General features: G+C 41.4%; 1 long non-coding RNA gene across 1 annotated transcript; it reads right to left on the reverse strand.

The window, feature by feature from the left end:
* Positions 1–4,322: 4,322 nt before the first annotated feature.
* LOC122544677 lies at positions 4,323–7,401 on the reverse strand. The gene is made up of 3 exons (XR_006310438.1): positions 7,308–7,401; positions 6,149–6,277; positions 4,323–5,873 (listed from the first exon to the last, which is right to left on the reverse strand). It is a non-coding gene; the product is annotated as an uncharacterized LOC122544677 (long non-coding RNA).
* Positions 7,402–11,903: the final 4,502 nt, after the last annotated feature.

Consider the following 11,903-nt stretch of genomic DNA (forward strand, 5'->3'; position numbering starts at 1 on the left):
ATATTTGATCTTCCAAAGTCCAGCACCTTACCATTTCCCGGATTAAACTCTATCTGCCTTTTCTCCGCCCATTTCTGCAACTGACCTATATCCCGCTTTATCCTTTGAGAATCCGCCACACGACCTACAACTCCACCATTCTTTATATGATCTGCATTTAATAAAGATAAATATAATGTTACAATGAAGGTCAACAAATAAATTATGCTGTCAGTTTGAACAAGAGTAAGGGAAGTAGATATTGAGTACAGATATTGAACGAAACTGTTCAGCAGTCAGGAACTGGGAGGGACAGAATTAATCTTTTGTCACATACATAGACATAACAATTAAATAGTATGAATTACAAATATACATCGATGTCAAAGTCTGACATAGAAAGAATAATTAATGTGTATGTTCGTATATAAACACACTCTGACTTACAATGAGTTTCAAAAGCATTCACCATCCTGACACAATCTAAATGTTTAACATTGCAATAGTAGTAGTCTCGCTAACTTTAAGAGAATTTAACTGTTCATTGAATAAACATATGGATGATAATAGAATGGTGTTCGTTAGATGGGCTTCAGATTGGTTTCACAGGTCGGTGCAACATCGAGGGCCGGAGGGCCTGTACTGTGTTGTAATATTTTAAAACAATCATGCAGCTCCATAGACATTGCAAGTAACAGAAAATGTTACAATCAAAATAATTTCTACTCAGAGATTCGTTGGCAGAAAGGCCAACAGCACAGAATCACAACTTTTGAATATGCACCAAGCAAAAACAACCAGCTAAAAAGTCTCAACCTATTCAGTTAGGATTCCACTTGCATAAATATATTGTGGTGGCAGAGGGGATGCCATCCCCACCTTTATCTCCACATCATTCTGCATTTCTTCATGTTACAGGAGTAGACTTGGTATTATCTTTTTCAATCCAACAAGAATTGTTTTTAGATAATTGTGTACCCTTTAAAATTAGGTTTAATTTTCTACAAAAAGCCCCATATTCCTCCTGATACTCCCTATGATGCATTCCAAAAAAATTTAGAAATCTGCTTGCAACTTTCACAATGCATCAATGAAATTTAATAACGACCCTTCAATGTAGTGGAGAAAGGCGAAAAAAGCCAAAATTAGTAGCTTTGTAAGACTGCATATTTTGTTTTCAGGCAGCGTTGAATAGTGCTGATTGTTCAATAAATTGAATTTGACAGGGTAAATACTCTGCACTGCATCACAGTAAATAAAAGGCCTTGTAGCTTTTCGCCTCCCTACTACAGCGCAATACAAGAGTACTGCTAACAATGCATCATCACACTACAGAGCAGGGTAATGCCCTGTCTACATCAGACAATAGAAACGAATTAACCAGTTGCATTTTCTATACAAGGAGCATTGTGGTCAGTGAGTTCTAATGCAGTTGAATTGTTGATTGCCCTTTCACTTAGTTGCAAATAGATTCAGTTTGCACTAATTGTTACTTCAGCAGTATTCAGAAAAATGTATCACTAAGCACTGAAACAAAAACTGATGGCAATCTGAACACCAACACAAGATATAAAGGCCCATTGTATTTCCTACCTTGTCTCTGAAGAACAACACAAAGTCCTTGCTGTTGCAGTGTGTTACGTTTTCACTTGCACATGATTCCTACAGGCACTAACAATTAAAGAACTTCCGCTGCTTCCCATTCACTACAGGAGATGTGAACTGAGATACAGACTGGCAGACAACAACAAACTCACTCTCACTCAGCCACTGGATGCTGAAAGGAAAAGAATAAAATTTGCCCTCTCAATTATCTTCAGAGATGAATTGACTCTCAAAACCACTGATCACCGCTGAGGAGGTTAAATTATTAGTGTCCTGTGTAGACCTAAAAATCCCTTTATATCCCTTTATACAATCCCTCTATACAAGTGTAACACTCAAATACGAAACCACAACCGAACATAAGGGAACATAGAGAAACTTCTTCAAAACTGGTTCCAAACTTATTTAAAGTCAGATGACAACAGAATTGATGTCAAATTGACCTTTCCATATAGACACTGACAATTAGTGGATGAAGTTCACATTTCTTTGAGACGGTGACAAAACAAGTGGATGGAGGTAAGACAGTTGAAGTGGTGCATATGGACTTCAGTAAGGCGTTTGATAAGTTTCCACGCTGGAGGCTATTACATAAAATAAGGAGTTTTGGCATTTAAGGTGATTTAGTGGTTTGGATCAGAAATTGACTAGCTGAAAGCAGACAGAGTGGTGGTTGATAGGAAATATTCACCCTGGTGTTCAGTTACCAGTGGTGTCGCAAGGATCTGTTTTGGGGACACTGCTGTTTTTCAGTTTTATAAATGATCTGCACGTGGGAGTAGAAGGATGGATTAGTAAATTTGCAGGTAGGCAGAGTTGTGGACAGTGCTGAAGGATGTTGTGAATTACAGAGGGCCATAGGTAAGATGCAGAGCTGGGCTGAGAAGGGGTAATTGGAATTCAATGTGGAAAATTGTGAGGTACTTCTCTTTGGAAAAAGTAACAGGATTGCAGAGTCCTGGACTAATGGTAAAATTGTTTAGGGAGAGATCTCCGTGTCCAGGTGCATTAATCCCTGAAAATTGCCCCCCATGTTGATAAGGTTGTTAAAAAGGCACATGGTGTGTTGGCGTTTCTTGATAGAGGGATTGAGTTTCCGAGTCACGAGATCATGCTTCAGCTGTAGAAGACACTGCTCAGGCCGCGCCTGGAGTATTGCATGTTATTCTGGTCACTGCATTATGGAAAGGATGTGGAAACTTTGGAAAGGGTTCAGAGGAGATTTACTAGGATGTTGCCTAGTATGGAAGGTAATTCTTACAATGAAAGGCTGAGAGAACTGAGTCTTTTTTCGAAGGAGAGACGAAGGTTGAGAGGTGACTTAATAGAGATGTATAGGATAATCAGAGGGTTAGATATGGTGGACATTGAGAATATTTTTCCTCAGAGGGTAATGCGAGGGGACATAGCTTTACATTGAGGGGTGATAGATTTAGGAGAGATATTAGGGGAAGTTTCTTTACTCAGGGAGGAGTAGGGGCGTGGAATGGCCTGCCTACAACTGTGATAGACTGGCCGACGATAAGGGCATTTAAATGGGCTTTGGACATACCTATGTAGCATAATGGAATGGTGTAAGTTTGTTGGGCATCAGACTAATTTCACAGTTCGGTGCAACATCGGGAACCGAACGGCCTGTACTGCGCTGTAAAATTTTATGTTCTATGTTATATTACGAACAATTACTGTAGAACTGATGGATAATAGAATATCCCAGCACAGATAGATTGGGCTGAATAGTATGCTTCTGCGATTGACCATATCAATTGGACTGATTTTTTGTGAGAAAGGAGATGACATGAAATTGTGTTGCATATTAGTATAAAAATGCAAGAATCTTCTGACATGCAGAATAAGCCTATCTTTCACAAACAAATGTCTGTATACAAAATGAAACTCAGTGGTCAGTAATACCACAGATCTCAGACAGTCTACACAAACAGGAAATGCATGATTATAATGTAGAATGGTTCTCAAAATAAAGCAGTTAACCTGATCGCCTCTCCCCCTACCCACCAGCAAAGACTGACAGTCAACTCAGAAATCACAAAATGCGTAAGAGATTAAGAACCAGTCTGAGTACCATCATAACAAAAATCACAGAATGCAACACACAGACAGAGAATATTCCTGGCTACCTCTTTGATATACAAGAGTAGAAACTGACAAGTACAGACTGATAACTACACACTGACTCATGTTGCAAAAACAGACAAACAAATGATGACGACCCAGTTACTGAGATGCAAATAATTGTCTGTCCATCGCCATCTGTCTGTTTCTGTTAATTTAAGTTACACATTCTCATTACAGTAACTGTCTAGGACAGATTAATAACTATACTTTCATTCACAACGCTAAAACTGACAGGAACAGAATGATAACTACACGCCCAGTTTCACAGAGCACAAAGTACAGTCTGATAACGACACTCTCATATTCACAGAGCAGAATTTCACAGTGCAGATACTGATACCTGCACTGTTCACATTCACCAAACAGTAACTGACAGGTAGAAATCGATAAGTAAATTCACATATTGACAAAACAGAGACTGAGAGGCAGAGATTGGTAACTGCACTCACAGATTCACATTGACAAGTACAGATTAATATTGACACTCTCGAATCACAGAGCAGGAACATACTGGTAAATACACTGACACATTATCGTAGGAGAAACTGACAAGTGCATATTTATAACTCTATTTGGGTATTCACACAGCCAAAACTGACAGTTGAAGGTTAATAGTTACATCCACATAGAAGAAACTGACAAGTACAAATTGATAACTGCATTGGTTATATAAATGATCAGGAGTTAGATGTAGATGATATAGTCTCTAAATTTGCAATTGATACTAATCCAGGGAAAAGAGTGAATTGTGAGGAAGATGCTGAGTAATTTCACAGGGAGATTGACAATTTGGCCAAATGGGCAGAAACTTGGCAGATGAATTCCAATGCAGAGAAATGTGAGGTATTACATTTTGCAATAGTAGCACACGACAACAATGCAGGTTCCATGATCCAACTTGAAGGGAGTGGTGGATCAGAGGGACGTGGGGCTTCTCATGTATCATTCTGTGAAAGTGACAAGGAAACCGTTTTGATGATGGCTCAAATATTTCTTATAGTTATAAATAGAGGCATTGAGTATAAAACCAAGGAAGAGATGCTACACCCTCTACAAATCATTAGTCAGACCACATTTTCATTCAGTTCTAGGCAATTTATTTAAGGAAGGATCTTCAAGCTCTGGAGAGGGTTCATTGGAGATTTACGTGAATGATAGCAGGCATGAAGAATTTTACATAGAAGGAAAGATTAGTGGCATCAGACTTATTCTTCTTGGAGCAGAGAAGAATATGATCAGGACCTTATAGGAGGTATTCAACACTATGAAGAATTTGGAAGGGGAAAGAAGAATATTTTATTTCCACGAGTTGGTATGTCAGAAACTAGAGGTCATAATTTCAAGATCGTCAACAAGATTAGGAGGAATTTGTTTACTCAGAGAGTTGGTAGTATTTGGAATATGCACCTTGGGATCATGGTGAAGGTACATTCCATGTGAGGTATGAAAAGAGAGCTGGATATGGATTGAAAGTTATGAAGTTTGAGGGCAATGAAGGTCCGGCTGCAGAATGATCTTGTCTTGAATTAATTGCAGCTCACCATAATTTTAGAAAAAAATCTAGAGTACATTCAATTCACTGGCTCATCTGCCTTGTGCCATTGACCAGGAGATCAAATGGACGCTCAAGTTAGGAATGGGCACCACAAAATCTCAAATATCTGCCATTAAAAGTTACATCGTCCTACAGCGGGATAAATTGATCCACTGAGAGTTGTGGGAGAGACAATTATTCAAATGGTATCCCAAGACAAGTAGATCTTTGAAACTCAAATTTGCTGAGTGAATTGATTCCTGAAGAAGGGCTTATGCCCGAAACGTCGATTCTCCTGCTCCTCGGATGCTGCCTGGCCTGCTGTGTTTTTCCAGCACCACATTTTTCAACTCTGAATTGAGACAAAGCCTAGCCAATATGTCGGCCACAGAATGTGATGTTGCTATGCCTTCTTTTCCTTGTCCTCCTTGTTTGTCGGAAGGTAGGATTGCTACTGAGCACCCTTGAAGGTGCTCTTCTGTGCTGTTTCCCGATGCCCGCGCAAGGTTCACATAAACATTTCCCTCTTTTTCTTGACCTGGTTCCTCAACTCCTCCTGTATCTGCGTGCTTCAAACTTATGTATGTGATACAGAATGGTTGCTGCTCCGCTGGTCAGCCTGAAAACAGGTCAACACAGAAGCGTAGTAAATAGGAACAGGGCCAAAATTGGTGGCATAGTGGACAGAGAAAAAAGTTATTTAAAAGTACAATGGAAATTTGATCATGAAGTTTAATTTAGACGAATGTGTAGAGTTATGCAGGACTTACGTAGTTAATATTACAACTCTGGGAGTGTTGCCGAACAAAGAGACTTCGGGGTGCACATTCATATTTCCTTAAATGTGGCTTTGCAGCGAGACACGGTGGTGAAGAATGTGTTTGGCATACTTACTTTCATTAGGCAAAGCATTGACGACTGGAGTTGGGGCATCATCGTACAGCTGCACAGGATGTTGGCGAGGCCACTTTTAGATTACTGTGTAAGTTCTGGTTAGTCTGCTGCGGAAAGGATGTTGTTAAGCTAGAAAGGGTACAAAAAAGATTTACAAAGATGTTACCAAGACTGGAGGGTTGAAGTTATAAGGGAAAGTTGCATAATCTGGGATATTTTCTCCCCTGGAACATTGGAGGCTGAGAAGTAACCTTACAGAGGTTTATTAAATCACATGGGGCAGAGATAAAGTCTTTTCCCCAGGGTCGCGGAGCCCAGAGCTCGTGGGCACAGGTTTAAGGTAAGAGAGGAAGGAACAAAAAGAGACCTGAGAGACAACATTATCACACAGATGGCAATGTATACATGAAATGAGCTGCAAAGGGAAGTTTTAGAGGCAGGTACAATTACAACATTTAAATGATATTTGGAAAGGTATGTGGATAGGAAAGGTTTAAAGAGATATTGGCCAAATGCAGCCGAATGGTTCGAGGTGAGTTTGGGAAACGTGGTCAGCATGGAAAAGTTGGACCGAAGGGCATGTTTTCGCACTGAATGACTATGCAAATAGATGAGAATAACAAACTTTACTTGTAAGTCAATCAGAGTGTACAGGAGGAGCTGTTAATATCTGCAGTTACTATACAGACCAATTTCCCTTAGCAAAGCACGGGACTGGAACAAACCAAATACTCACCCTGACAAATGTTATTTCTCTGTACTCTGAACAGGATGTCGCCATCTCTACCAAGTGCATGCAATTCCGAAAAGCCCTTGACTTGTTCAGCCAGAAGGCAGTGAGGAGTTTGCAAAGGGTTAGGTAACACATGCTAAGCAGACTGGGTAAGGGCGGCAAATTTCATTCCCTTAAGGACCATCACAGACAGGATCATGGGAAGGCCATTCGGCCCCTCGAGCCTGTTCAGTCATTCAATAACATCGTGGCTGATGCCCCATTCATCATGCTCACTTTCCTGCAGTTAACCCGTAACCCTCAATTCCCTAACTGATGAAGAATCTTCTATCCCAGTCTTAAACCTGTTCCCTGTGGCCACACACAGCTCTGTTGCAATGCGTTCCAACGACACACAACACTCTGAGAGAAGAAACTCCTCCTCACCTCAGTCTTCAGTTTTGAACGAGATGTTTCTTTGTTCCTGACAACAGACATTATTGTAATCTTAACTTCAGATCTGTTTTTGTTTAAAATCGAATTCCAAATCCACACCTGCCACGGCAAGATTCAAATTCACGTCTTCAGGGTATACCCTGGGGAGAGATAAACATAGGATTTTGCTTCCACATTATTTCAGAAACGGAAAGTGAATCTCTTCAAAATTGAGATCAGAATAAATTGTCACACACCACTGAGCTAAACACTGATGTCAGTTTTTGGCTTGTTCCAGTCCTGTACAGTCCTGTACAGAACCCATCCGGTGTGGAAAGGGGCCATTCACCCATCTTTTCTGCACCACATCTTTTGAACAGGATCCCACCCAGATCCCGACCAGGACCATGTTCCGATCCCCATAACTCTGCATTAACCTTGTCCAATCTTCCTAACTTGCACATCATAGAATCCTTCAGCGTGGAAGCATCCCTTTCGGCCCGTCGAGTCCACACTGATCCTCTGAGTAGCATCAGACCAGATCCTCTGGCTCTACTCTATTCCTGTACACTGCATTTCCCATGGTTAACCCTCCTCACCCGCACAACCCTCACAATATGGACAACTTAGCATGGCCTAATCCACCAAATCTGCACATCTTTGGACTTCAGGAGGAAATTGGAGCAGTGGAGGAAACCCACGCAGAGGAGAGAGCATGCAAACTCCACAAAGTCATCCGAGGCTGGAATTTTACGTGAGTCCTTGGCGCTGTGAGGGAGCAATGCTAATCAATGAGCCATTGTGGTGCCCAATGTTTTTGCCTCTGGCCATGTCGGGGTTGGTTAGTTCAGTGATTCTAGAGTTGGCTTACAATGTATAGTGACACTGACAGCATATGGTTCAATTGCTGCTCTGTTTGAGATTGCTCTGAATGATCATTCCCTGTGCCTTAGATGTGGTGACCCCCCCAGGTTAAACATAAAACAATTGCTGCTTTTTCTCTCTCTTTCTCCCCCACGCCTCTCTCTCCCTCTCTCTAATGAGACAGTGATGACTTTACATCAACTGCCTGCTAAAAACATAACTTTGCCGATTAAAAATTAACTGCCCTCTTTTTCACTGGAAAATAACTTATGCACTATCAGAGTGAGCTGTAAATAAAAGACATTTTACCAATGGTACATATCTCAATGAACTGGGAGAGGGTGCACAGAGAGATTTACCAGCATATTGCTTTGGGGGTTGGAGAGTTTCAGTTATGGAGAGAGATCGGATTGACTGCGCTGGCTGTCCTTATAGCAGAGTAGATTAAAAGAGAGAAATGTATAAAATGATGAGACATATAGATAGGGTAGACAGGAAGAAACCTTCCCCTCTTGATCGAGGGATCAATAAGTGGGAGAGGAACATAGATTGAAGGTAAAGGCCAAGAGGTTTCCAGGGATGTGAGGAAGTTCTTGTTCACCCAGAGTATGTTGTGCAATCTGGAACTCACTGCCTGTAAGAGTTGGAGAGGCAGAAACCCTCAGCACATTGAAGGAGGATTTAGATGTGCACTCATGACGACAAGATAATGGGCCAAGTGCTGTGGCAAAGGAATTAGAGAATAGTGAGGTGGATTTTTCTGACTAGCACAGACTCGATAGACCAACAGGCCTTTTTCTGGTCTGTAGACCTCTCCAACACTGTGACTAACTCACTTTAGATTGTGTATTCTATCTATATACTGTCAAAACGGAAAGTGACTTTCATGTTCAGAGATAGGAGGTTTGCCTTCAGAAGAGAGATTGAGAAGTTACTCCGATACCCTCTGAAGTTCAGAAAAATGAGTGGATACCTAAGTGATGGATTCCAGATACTAGAGGGGATGGTATTGACAGAGGAAATGGAGAGAGGATGTTTCCTCATGTAGAACGAAACGGTCATCGTTTCAAGAGAAGGTGATGGGACAGAATGATAACAAAGATGGGGAGGAATGACTTCTTTCTAAGGGAAAAGGGTTGTGAATCTGTGTTAATTCACGACAACCCCTCTCCAGCCCGCCCCCGTGTGTGGGCCATGACAGGATACTGAGTAAATTGAGGGGGACGAGGGGGGAAACAGATAGATTGTTAATCAGTGAGTAGTTAAAGAGAGGGGAGCCAGAAAGTGGAATTGAGGCAGGGATGAGCTAAGCCACAGCTGTATAGAATGAGTGGTGGGGTGGGAGTGGTGCGGTTGCAGGCTCCCGAGGTCTCCTAGCCCGTATGTTGTATTGGTCATCCAGCTGTCAGAACACATTTTATTGTGGATAGGTCATAGAACATGCTCAGAAAGTCCTGAATCTGAGGGGACAAGCATTACAGGCTATTAGTCACTTATTAACCAAGGCCATAAGATACACCAGTTATTCAGTCCATCAAGTCCTCTCCACCATTTCATCATAGCTGATATGATTTAACCACATTCTTTAGCTTTCTACCTGAAAAACCTGACCCCTTACTGATCAGGAACCTATCGTCTCTGCCTTAATTACATTTAACGACAGCCCTCTGTGATAATGAGTCCCACAGATTCCCCACCCTTTAGCTGAAGAAGTTCCTCCTCATCTCAGTTCAAAGGATCATCCTTTCATTCTGAGACTATGCCCTCGATTCCTAGTCTCTCATCCTCGTGAAAACATCTTCTCCATGTGCACTATATCTCAGAATTCTCCAAGTTTCAATCAGATTCTCCCTCATTCTTCTGAAATCCATCGACTCTAGATACAGAGTTATCAACCTTTTCTCTTGTGACAAGATCTTCATTCCTGGGATCTTGCTTGCAAAACCCCTCTGAACTTCTTCCAGGTTCAGCTCATCCTTCCTTAAACATGCTGCCTAAAACTCACAATGTTCCAAATGTGCTCTTATCAGAGCCTTATGCAGCCTCAACAGTACATCTCTGCTCTTGTATTGTAACGTTCTCGAAATGAATGCTAACATTACATGTGCCTTCATAACTGCCAACTGAACCTGCCTGTTAACCTGAACAGACACTTGAACTCAGACACCCAAGTCCCTTTGTGCTTCAGATTTCTGAAACCCTTCCCCATTTAGTCATTATCTCCCACTTCCCCCATTCTCCTAGCCTGTCCAATTCCTTCTGCAGCCTCCCCTCTTCCTCAACATGTATTGTCCTTCTATATACTTTTGTGTCATTTAAGAAACACTCCGAACAATGAAATGGCAATGTCCCCCATGTGATTGATACTAGACCAAGAGCGAATGGCTTTTGTCACGACGGCAAAGGCTAGAAGGGGCCACTCTCAGATATTAAGCTGTTGTATTGGGGTAACAAAAAGGTTGTTGTTTCGGGGTCAAATCTTTAAGCGTTCCCTCAAAACAAGATGAATGATAAAGCAATTAGCCATCAATGTAACATTACCTCTTCTAACACATATCGCCATGCTGTCAATTTCGTTGACATAATTGGATTATGACAAAGATTTAGATGCATTTCAAACATTATCTGTTGTTAATAAATGTGAATGATGTAAAACGTTTTGAAAAACTTGGGCAGATCTTCACTCCATGCTATAAGCAAGGGAAACACCGGCGATGTTTAAAACTGGCTAGTGGGTTGAAATAAACCAGAAAAAATCCCCACTTCAACTGTGCCAAAAATGCTGCCATCCATTTCTGAGTCATCTGTAAATCGAGAAGCAATAAGCAAAGGAGAATATTGTGGAAAAGAATGAGGTACAGGATATTAGACTAGAAATGATCGAGGTTAGTAAGGAGGAGGTGTTATCAATTTTAGAAAAATCGGAAAGTAGGCATGCCCCTTGTGCCAATCGGGATTTATCTGATGAGACTCTAATTTATAATAATCTAGCAAGCTACAATTTGTTTGCAGATAGTGAACATTGTTTCATCAGAGCTTTTTGAGAAGGTAAACAAGCATGTGGATGAGGGTAGAGTAGTTGACGTGGTGTACATGGACTTCAGTAAAACCTTTGAGAAGATTCCACGGGGAAGGCAGTTGTAGAAAATGCAGAGGCATGGAATTAAAGGTGATTTAGCAGTTTGGTTAGGAACTGGCTTTCTGTAAGAAAGCAGCAAGTGGTGGCTGATAGAAAATATTCAGTCTAGAGTGCAGGTACTATTGGTGTGCCACAAGGATCTGTTTTGGGACCACTGCTGTTTGTCATTTTTATAAATGACTTGAATGCAGGCAAAGATAGATGGGTTAGTAAGTTTGCCGATGGTACTAAAGTTGGCGGAGTAGTGGACAATGTGTAAGAATGTTACAGGTTGCATGGGGATTTGGATAAACAGTAGAACTGGGCTGAGGTGGTAAATACAGATCAATGCAGATAGAACATAGAACATAGAAGAATACAGCGCAGTACAGGCCCTTTGGCCCTCGATGTTGCGCCGATCCAAACCCACCTAACCTATACTAACCCACTATCCTCCATATACCTATCCAATGCCCGCTTAAATGCCCATAAAGAGGGAGAGTCCACCACTGCTACTGGCAGGGCATTCCATGAACTTACGACTCGCTGAGTGAAGAACCTACCCCTAACTTCAGTCCAATATCTACCCCCCTTAATTTAAAGCTATGCCCCCTTGTAATACCCGA

Source organism: Chiloscyllium plagiosum, chromosome 50, assembly GCF_004010195.1.
Source record: "Chiloscyllium plagiosum isolate BGI_BamShark_2017 chromosome 50, ASM401019v2, whole genome shotgun sequence".
NCBI lineage: Eukaryota > Metazoa > Chordata > Chondrichthyes > Orectolobiformes > Hemiscylliidae > Chiloscyllium > Chiloscyllium plagiosum.